Source organism: Nannobrachium achirus (genome assembly GCF_963921795.1).
Source record: "Nannobrachium achirus genome assembly, chromosome: 17".
NCBI classification, from domain to species: domain Eukaryota; kingdom Metazoa; phylum Chordata; class Actinopteri; order Myctophiformes; family Myctophidae; genus Nannobrachium; species Nannobrachium achirus.
Genome location: NC_137824.1, coordinates 54,238,335 through 54,249,306, shown reverse-complemented (window position 1 = coordinate 54,249,306; position 10,972 = coordinate 54,238,335). Strand labels below are relative to the sequence as shown.

Genomic DNA, 10,972 nt, shown 5'->3' with positions numbered 1-10,972 from the left:
CACGGATACACATCACAGAGGTAAAAAAGGAAATATTATCTTTGCAATTGCAGACATGATGTATTTTACAGTATAGCCTAGTGTAATTCATCAGATAGAATTGTGACGTTTATTTTGACTTCTTTTCTTTTCTTATTGCCAGCCGGCTTCGCTCTTCTTATTCTAGTAGGGCTGACCCCTCCCTAAAATTGTCGCTCCTCTCGCCATATTATTACACAGTCACATAATCCTGCCTGAGAGAAGAAATAGTCACCAGAGACTAAATTGTAATTTTTTTCAGATGTAGGCCTACTGTATGTCTTTGTAGCCAGTGCACCAAATGTTGACCTAGTTCACCGTTTCCCAAACACTGGGTCGGGACCCATTTGTGGGTCCCATTTTTTGTGGGTGCCTTTATTTTCTGGTTTCCTGCATTTAGTTTTTTTTATTTTTTATTATTATTTCAAAATAGGCCTATTTATATATATATATATATATATATATATATATATATAAAACATTCCCCCAAAAAACTAAAGATTTTCATGAATAAAAGAAAAATGCAATGTTTTTTCTAAATCATTTCATTAATAGAGTTTAAGAGTCTGGCCTAGTTGGTTCTGTGAAGTGGGGGTGTCTTCATATCCAGTGTCTGAATACTGTCTGGGTCCTCCTAAGACATGCAGCGTGGACTGAATTGGACCTATTGATGCACTGACTGGCTCGCCTAATTTGCCTCTGTACAAAGCCCGGCTCACAGTCACATCTCACCTTTGATATAGGCTTATACTGAGCTGCATGGGTCTAGTGAACTCCCTAACCTCAAAATGTTGCACGCTCCCCTGCAGGGGCGTCACAAGGGGGGGGAGTGGGACTGAGCTACTAGGGCCCAAGGTGGAGGGGGGCCTTAATTATTTTAAGCTTTAACTATTGAAAAACAGCAGATATCCAAGCTCACCGGCAGCGCGAAAAGTCATGACAATTTGTGCAAATCTTTGAATATATGTATTTTTAAGCGAACATTTGTAACTCAAATTTTGCTTCTTGGGGGGGGGGGGGGTCCCTGGAACTAAATATTTTGAGATGGGGGTCTGTGGCCAAATACATATAATTTTGGGGGTCCTTCACGTGAAAAGGTTTGAGCACCACTGACATAGAAACCGTTTTTTCAAAAAACCTAAGAAGGATTTGAAATATTCTAAGAACTTTTTACGATTTTTCAAAAATAGCAGATCTACAAGCTCGCAGCGCAGCACTCGGTGCCGCGCTGTGAGCTTGTATATCTGCTATTTTTCAACAGTTAAAGCGGGGGGCCCGCCCCGCAGCTAGTGAATCCTTGTACCCAGGGCCCAGAATTTGGTGCGTCACCCCTGCTCCCCTCCACCCCTTCAGGAATATCTGAGTTGACAGTGTGTTAGAATGAAGAGGTGGATGAAAGTGGGCCATGTGCTTTCATACCCGGGCCAGGTCTGTGGTCTGCTCTCTGGGGCAGGAAGTACATAGATAATGAAAGGGAAGGAGGACACATTTTCTAGACAATATTGCTGCAGAATAATTGGAATGTTATAATGATAAGATAACTGTGTAGCTACTGTACTACTTACCCATCTTTATTTGTCCTGTTATCCGATGTAGGCTACTACTACAAGGGGTCACTCTACAAGTTCCAACTACCTCTGAATGTGTAGAAAGCATCGCAAATGCCCTCTTTAGACTGGGACTAAAAAGTGGGTCGCAACATTAGATTGCAGACAAGAGCATTGTGTGTCATTTAAGGTCTGTAAAGTAGTGATGAAGACTACACACTTGCTCTCTTTTCAATATTTATTGGACTAATGAGCTATCATCATCTACAGCAGGGGTCTTCAACGTTTTCAGGCCAAGGACCCCTTAGTTGAGACTGAGAGAGAGATGAAGCAGGGACCCCCACAACCTGTTGATAGATTCAATATAGTTGAATTATTTGACGGCACAATCATCAGTGTATTTTGGATTTGTCAATTTGTGTTTTCAGATATTTATAACCACTTGAACCGTCAATACTTAATACACTTCACCTTTCACGATGTAGGCTCACAGGTTGTAGATCTGCTATTTTTAGCTTAAGGTCTCAGAATATGGACGCTAGGGTTCAAGTGGTTAATATAAAACAATTGAATCACACAAAGATTTGGAGGCCCCCAAGTAGTAACTCTAAGGACCCCCTAGGGGTCCCGGACCCCCTGTTGAAGACCCTTGATCTACAGTATGGTTCAGCCTTTCACCTTCAACAGGATGTGATGTGAACAGAGTGCTGTTCAAACTGTCTGGACAAGGTGCTGTCAATCTCCACCAGCCACTGAATTCTACTGGTCTACACACAAGTTGGGTCCTAGTGAGACTGAGAACCAACCTGTATGTGTGGACCACTGATCACATTGTAGTAGAAAGCCCCACAGCTGAATCAGATGAAGATGATATGTTATCAGAGCTAATAGGATTTCTGTGTGCTTGAAAAGGTCATGCAACATTTGCAGCCCTTGGAGATGGTCAGTACTACAGTACACTCATTAGTAAGCCAGATAGGAAAATGAGGTTATAACGTATATTGAACCAAATGAACCCTAGAGTCCAATTCTGGCCCTGAATTATGTGGAGTGCGCGCGCAGCGGAAAGAACTCGGATATCCGGTTTGTCAGAACCGCAGATCCAAACAATATGGTCATATATTATGGAAATTCCAATATATGGGCATATACGGTCAAGGGACAAGGACTGACATACTGTATACATAGATCTCTATATATGGGCATAAAAGACACACATGTAGACAGACGGATATAGAGGTCTGATCGCCATACAGTATATCGCCACAAAAGGGACGCAGACAGACAGGTCGTGTACAACACCTGTACTCTGACAAAGCTCCCGACACTATCACTCACTCAGACATATTGGTCGAAATTGGCGGTGCAACGTAAGTACTGTATGTTTGCGTGAGCGCTTGATGTGAGGGCCGAATAGTATATGTTTTACAACCTCTAGTTGTAAAACATATTAATGATGACATTTACCAAGTTATGAGATCATATCTAGTAATAATATAATGTATTAGATTGATTGAGGTCATAAAATGATAGTTCCGCTGTTATCTGTGTAGTTGCTGTATTGGATACTGACATCATGTTGAATTCTAGGTCCATGGCAAAACATCACACTACATTTATTAACCACTTAAAGCCTATGGTGCCCTACACACTACAGGCGGTTTCCGTCGGGGCTGCCACTAGGATCAGCGGTGGCCGCACCGTGGTGAGACACAAACACACTCGTTCAGTGATTAAACGCTGCGCGGTATTTCACAAAGATGAACACAATCCATCTCTCACCGCCCGCGTACGCATGCACAAACGAGCACGCTCGCGGGGGATTTCACGGGGCCGCGCCCGCTCTCCTCGCCGCCCCAAAACTCCGCTGCGTGGCTGAAAAAGCCGCCCGCCTCCCATTGAAAATTAATTGCTAGGAGGCGGTGACCGCGGCTAGTGTGGAACCCCCTTATATCCTTCATTGTATGTCAAATAGTGAAAACAGCCAGTCTCGTGCATCGCAACGAGATGCCTTTTGAGCTTATAGATAGGCTATGTTTGCATCAAAGTGTGCGTATTTTTGCAGAATGTTCATCCATTTAGCATCTTTGCATATCCTGGCATGCCCTGAAGAGGGATGCTAGGGTTCATGTGGTTAACAATAGAATCTTATGGCCCTTCCCAACAACAGTCCAATAAGCCTATTGTAAAAGGCTTATTCGACTTGGGTGTTCACAGGCAGAGACTTCTAAATGCTGCATTCTTTACAGTATAAATCACTAGAGTCCCTAAATTGCACCTGTAAATATCTGCAGATGCACCTTTCTGCTCCCTATCTGTACTCTGCAGTCACAGCATGGCTGTGTAATTGCATTCCGATGGTCTCAGTGGCCTGCCTGCAGTCTGTTGTGGAATACGATCCATTGTTGACCCTGTTCTCTCCCCTTGTAGTGTAACAGACTGACAGAAGAGAGAGATGAGGCTGAGAGACAGCTCAAACACATCAAGAGAGGTGAGTTCCTCTACTCTTATTGTTGTAGGGGAGGGGGCACTGTACACAACGATACACACAACAGTTTAACCTGAACTTGTGGTTTACATCAGTGGTCCTTAACCTTTTCAGGCCGCGACCCCCAAAATAATCTTATTTTAACTGGGGACCCCCCACCCCCCCACCCTGACAAGCACTAACAGTTGAGACATTACATTTTGTATAACATGGTTCTATTGTGAAAATAGCAGATCTACATGCTCACAACGCCTCGCGTGAGCGTTTCTGCCTCTAATATTTGACAATTTGGCCCATGTTTAATTTGTCATTTTAGATTAAAAAGTCCTTCAATTGTCACTTTAGAAATGTGCAGATACCCTCTATACACTTAAACTTTATGTTGGTTTGTATACTGTTGAGTGAGAAAACAATGTTGCACATTAAGGTAATCTGGAGACCCCCCAAGATAATTTTGGCACTATGCTTTTATTATCTAGTGTTGTTTTGCCAATTATTTTTTGGGGACCCACTCGTAATATACTCACTTCACGGCGCACCAGTGGGCCCCCGGCCCACAGGTTGAGAATCGCTAAGATAGGATAAGAAGATGATGAGAACTTCATGAGCAACTTACATTTTCCCCATAGACTTGAGGTAGTTCATCCCCAGTGGTGTGATATGGATTTTAGAAGTGTGGGTCCTCTAAATTCATGACGTCATGCACGCACACTGTTTTTATTGCTAAGTGTGTGTTTAGTGTGTGCATATGAGGCGCGCGTGCATGCAGCAAAATAAGTGTGGGCTCGCCGAGCCCACGCGAGCCCATGGCATCTCACCCCTGTTCATCCCATAGAACAGGGGTCTTTAACGTTTTCAGGCCAAGGACCGCTTAGTTGAGAGAGAGATGAAGCAGGGACCCCCACAACCTGTTCATAGATTCCATATAGTTTCATTGTTTGACAGCACAATGATCAGTGTATTTTCGGTTCATGTAAATTTGTGTTTTCAGATATTGAATACTTAATAAACTTGACCTTTCACTCTTTTTCCCCTCTACACGAAACCTTTTTGCCAAAAATAGCCGATCTACAGGCTCACAACGCCTCGCAGCGCGAGGCGTTGTGAGCTTGTAGATCTGCTATTTTTGGCTAAAGTTCTCAGAATATGGACACTAGGGTTCAAGTGGTTAATATAAAAAGGGAGAACAAAATCTTCTATCACACAAAGATTTGGAGGACCCCCTGTAGTAACTCTGAGGACCCCCTGTTGAAGACCCCTGCCATAGAACTACTTCAGGTGTGCCTTTAGATTTCAGACAGTCTTCCATGTACCAGGGGATCGGGTTCACCTGTCCCCAGTGACACACTGATGCCTTGACTTCCTATATCGTTGTCTCACTCCTCCCCTTAACTACCTCATTCCACACCTCTCTCTTAATGACACCGCCAACACCTTACACTCTGAATGGACGAGTTAGGGTTGTTTTTTTTCGGGGTGGGGGCTTCGGTTTCCATGACTACTGCCAAGTCAGACAGCCAACCAAAGACTTGACTCTGTGTTTTGGTCACCTCATAACCCTCCTTGCCAGCCAACGGTAGGTAGGTGATGTAATAGTAGTCCTCTTAACCTCCACTATTAACAATTGATCTGGGTTAGAAGGGAGAGGCAGAGTATCACTGGAGCTGCTGATCTTTCTGATGACCATTCTCGGAGGTGAGACAAATATATTTTGCAGAATATTCAACACGCAGATCAGATGCCTCTCTTGGCCATTTTGATGGAAACATTTAAAAATGCAATTTGTCAGAAAAGTGCATTAGCGGCGTAGGCGTCAAAGCGGAGGTCGTGGGTTCAGGAAACACGAGAGCGCGGCGGTTTTGTGTCGATCTACAGTTGTCAAAGCAGCGTTCTCTGCTTGCGGCTGCATGTCTGTGTGATTGAGGGTTTTGATTGAAGACTTTATTAGAAGTTTGCATAGGAAAAGGTACAGTTTCATGACGGTACAGTTCACTGGTACAAGGTCTACTAAAAGGAGATCCATGAAAAGACTAAGCTTATTTCCACAGGAAACCATTAAAGTATCTCATATAACATTGAATGACAGACGAATAGAACACAGTACTATGCAGTAGATATGTAAAATGATAGAACAAAAAAAAGAAAACAGTAATTCTAAACAAACAGTAAGTATATACAAAGAAGGGGCAGGGGAAGGTAGGGTTGGGCTAGGTTCATTTTTTACCAGTTGCGAACGGCTGCTGCCTGTAAGTGGTTTTTCAGGGCAATTTTAAAGGATGCTAGTGATCCACACTCCTTTATGGCCTTCGGTAAGGCTTTCCACATTTTGGTGGTATAGCAGAAAAACGAGTTTGACCCTTTGCTGGTTTTGACTCTGGGTTGGAAGTGATCTGTGGCGCTGCCTCTGGTGTTATAATTTCATGGATGGTTATTGTTCAGCTGGTAACTGTAGAACCGGGCAAACTCCACTTGAACGTCTCTCTTCATGTGACATGTACTTTACATACATTTACATTTAGGCACTTTCAGCCGGCACTTTTTATCCAGAGCGACTTACAGTGGCAGCTTAAATTCTTCCTTGGAAAATTGGTTTCTTGTTATGTCGAGCAATGCCAACTGTTCAGCTTGTGGCCAAAGACAGGAGTGGAACATGTCTTGGCAATGCACTTGCATCACAGTTATTCCAAATCCCGTTCATTGGGTTGGAACATCATAATTACAAAATCTTGACCCCCATCAGATTAGGGATGGGACGATACGCGATATTATCGTTTATCGTGATAAAAAAAACACTCACGATAATCGTATTGTGGAGATTTATCGTGAAATCGTCCTTCATCATGCACTGGGATCAATTCACTTTTTATTTGCCGAGCTGCATACCCGGTACCATTTAAACCCTCTATTGGTAAAACATACTTATAATATACGTACTTGATACAGTCTTTTTTTTTCACTCTCTACCAAATGTATTAAAAAATAGCCGATCTACAAGCTGGTAGATCTGCTATTTTTTGGGCAAATGTTCCGGCCCAGGATTGATTATCGCGATAATATCGAAAATCGCGATTTCTTTTGTCACAATAATCACGATATGACATTTTCAGATCGTCTCATCCCCACATCAGATGCAGTATTTTGTTGAAACCGATTAAGGAAGTACTTGGCAGTCTTGGATAAAATCCATAATGTCTAAAATGTATAGTTAACAAATCCTTTAATAATTTGCACTGGTGAGCTGTATGACATTGGCTTTTATTTCCCCTTATAGCACCTTTACCATTTGCATGATTTGCCGGAACATTCTGTAATTTAGTCTTTTGAATTTCGAGTTAGAAAGAAGTGGTGAAAACGATGAGTCCTCTTTTCTTGGTGGGTACGGTCATTTAATACGTCACGCACTCATTCTTTCATTCATCCTTTTATTCAGTCATTACTTCAGCCCAGAGGCCTGCAGTCACCGATGAAGACAGCAGTCGCTCTCATCATGTTATTCCACTGAATTATTAAAATCTTCTCCTATGAATTATTCATTAGAAAATGAGGGGGGGCCGCCTCGCTGCCTTCCGCTGTCTATTGTCGCGCCTTTCAAAAGGCCTTTCTACCTGCTACTCCATATTTGATGGCCACTTTTTACTCTGCTCAATGAGGGTGGAATTAACTTCGTGAAAAGATACTTGATTTCAGGCTCATTTTAATTTCAAACTCCTAAAGCAGGGGTGTCAAACTACTGGCCAGCGAGCCTAGACTAGAGAATTTAGGCCTAGAATTATTGAATGCTTTAACCAGTGAAAAATAGCAGATATACAAGCTCACAGTGCGGCACCGAGTGCCACGCTGCGAGCTTGTAGATCTGCTATTTTTTTTAAAGTCGTGAAAATGTGAGCAAATCTTTGAATATATGTATTTTCAAAGCGAATGTTTGTAACTCAAATTTTGCTTCTGGGTGGTCCCTGGAACTAGATATTTTGAAATGGGGGTCCGTGGCCAAATAAATATCATTTTGGGAGTCCTTGTCTTCACATGAAAAGGTTTGAGAACCACTGACATAGTAGTCTCTCAAGAACAGCCTAACTGAGCTCCAGTTAAGTGAAAAGGACCTTTTCTTTGACGATGGCTGGCCAGATAGCCGACATAGAAACATAGTTTTTTTTTCCAAACATCAGGGTTCAAAAGACACTTATAGAATCGGGTCAAAATTCTAATTTTCACGATTTTTCAAAAATAGCAGATCTACAAGCTCGCAGCGCGGCACTTGGTGCTGTGCTGTGAGCTTGTATATCTGCTATTTTTTTACATTTAAAGCATACAATATTGCGTCATAATGTGTTCAGGGCTAAATGGGCTAGAGAATGGAGATTTCTGAATAGTGGCACAGGAGCTCTGATTGCGACCATAGGTCGCAGTTTACTGTCAGAACCGGCTCAGCTTGTCCGTATGTATGTATGTATATATGTATACGTGTAACGCCTGATACTGTGGTGAAGTGTCACTGTGACATCACAGTTGACATCGCAGTGATGTCAGATACTCAGAGCAGCGATCTCCATATATAGGCATAAACAGGTGACATCACAGTGTTGTCAGATACTCAGAGCAGGGATCTCCATTATGGGCATAAAAGGGATTCTGTTAGGGATCTCCATATATGGTCATAAAAGGGATCGTATCCCAGATGATGCCCTGTTAGGAGAACCACACTAACAGAATCCATATATGGCCAAGACAGATGGTGCGACCTCGGCGAGGTCGCTTTTCGCCCTTATGCGCCTTACTGGTTAATCCTCTGTGTGTACTGAAAACATTTCCGTAACTATGATTTGCTGTGAAGTGTGAACTTGTCTTGTTGACAGACTGAGCCTTGATACAGTGTAGCAGCAGTAACGGGGAGCGTGACGCTGCAAATGTCAAGGAAGATTGGCCTACTTACCTCCCCTCAGCAGTGGCTTTACAGTACATGAGCCTGTCTGCTGTATGGAAGCAGTCTTAGCTTATCTGAGCAGCTTAAAGTCTGTAATGTATGCTGCGTATCCAAAATTAGGCCAAAACTACAAAGTGAATCATTTTCAAAAGGGTTGTCTCAAATGTGCCTTCACATATTTTCTTTTTTTAGCAACTAAACGTCTCGGAGGTGTTTGATGAAGTCAAAGAACATCTAACAACACAAAGCGACTTCCATTTCTGTTTGCTTCATTTGCCCCTCCACCGACACAAACACATATTGTTGCCTAAACTTCATATAATTTGAATATTACACCTATTTATAAACCTCAATATTACAACTTAATTCTGTGTTTCTGCTCTTTGCAAACCTGCCTGTAGCACAATGTACCGATGAGACCTACTTATTTGCTCTTCTGTACTTAGCTGAAAGCCTGTGGCAGCACTTAGGCTACCTACTGTACTGTATTGTTCATACTGTAGTTCTGGGTCAGTGTTTTTGTGACTAATGCACCACTGGTCTTACTACCCATGGCTGTTGTTTTCAGTTTTAGTAGAATTTGTTGGTTGAGGGGGAAGCTAACTTTCCTTTTCTGGTGACTGCTGTTTCTGACTTCCTAAAATCCACTAGCCACTTTTATCTGATATGGAATAATACCTCAAGCCAAACAAGGTTATTTGGGTAGAACCGGACCACCGAGTAATGTGTTTTAATAGCCAAAGTGTCTATTAATAGAGTAGACCAGAGCCATTGAAAGAGAGTCGCAACACTCTTGGCGCGTTGGCAACACACATAAACGAAGATTTAACACTGGAACTATTCAGAGGCAGTGATGGAAGAAATACTCACATGTTTATATGTAAGTAAAAGTATCAATACTGCAAGGTAGATATACTCTGTTACAAGTAGAAGTCCCATATTCAAAATGCACATGAGTAAAAGTACAAACGTATCGGCATCAAAATATACTCATATTATAAAAATAATATATAAAAAGTACTCGTTGTGCAGAAATGTCCCATTTGAAGTTTTCAAAATGTATACAAATCTTGAAAATAGCAGATGTACAAGCTAGCTTGTAGAACAAGCTAGATGTAGAGCTATTTTCCAATAGCTGGAATATACTGTATATAGGGCTGAAGTGTTCCCAGCCAATTGGAGTTTTAAGCTATAATTATTAGTAGAATAGATTAGAATCCGAGGTAATCCGAGTCAAGTCTACAAGTCTCTAGGGGTCAAAATGCACTCCATGCACATCCCCAAAAAGGTGTAGGTTGTCAGTCAGCTGTACACTTACTCTCTTCCAATATTTATTGGACTGATAGCCTATCATCATGTGCTGTTCAGCCCGTCTACATGAGGATGTAATGTGAACAGAGTGAAGTTCTGTTTTATACGGTGCAGAAATGCCTGAGAATAATAATTTACCAATCAATATCCAGTGGATCATCAATAGGGTAATGAGCAATAAAACACTTTGTTCTCTGTATTTAGGAACAGACCAAGACCAAGTTCATGTTAATCATCAATCAATAATTTTCCGGCTTGGATCAATGGAACATAGTATACTTTAAGCTCTGATGTATTGGTATCAGAATGATTTTATTTTTTACTTTTTATTTATTCCATGAAATTCATACAATATATTTCCATATTTGATGGTTAACAACAACAGTCCTCAATGTCATGGTTTGGTTAATACACCTTCACCCCAAAACAAAATAAGAATACAAAACAACACATCATAAACATTTGTCATGTAATTCATATTTTGGCTCAGTTGAAAGGCCTGTCTACACTCACTTATCTAACATATCTAAAAATATCAGCCCAACCTAATAAAATAGAAAAAAAAAAAAAAATACATAGCAATACCATTCAAATGAATTAACCTAATTAAAACTTATTTAAGGTTTTAAAGAAGAAAATACCATGAAATAGTTTCTACATTAATTTTACATTTTTAATGTCATATTA

At 41.4% G+C, this 10,972-nt stretch overlaps 1 protein-coding gene across 1 annotated transcript in view; it reads left to right on the top strand.

The window, feature by feature from the left end:
* Window positions 1-4,001: 4,001 nt before the first annotated feature.
* shtn3 (shootin 3) overlaps window positions 4,002-10,972 on the top strand; it is a gene marked incomplete at its 3' end in the record, with an annotated part of 43,658 nt that continues 36,687 nt past the window's right edge. Inside the window, exon 1 of the mRNA XM_080746810.1 lies at window positions 4,002-4,056. The remainder of the gene's footprint in view (window positions 4,057-10,972) is intronic.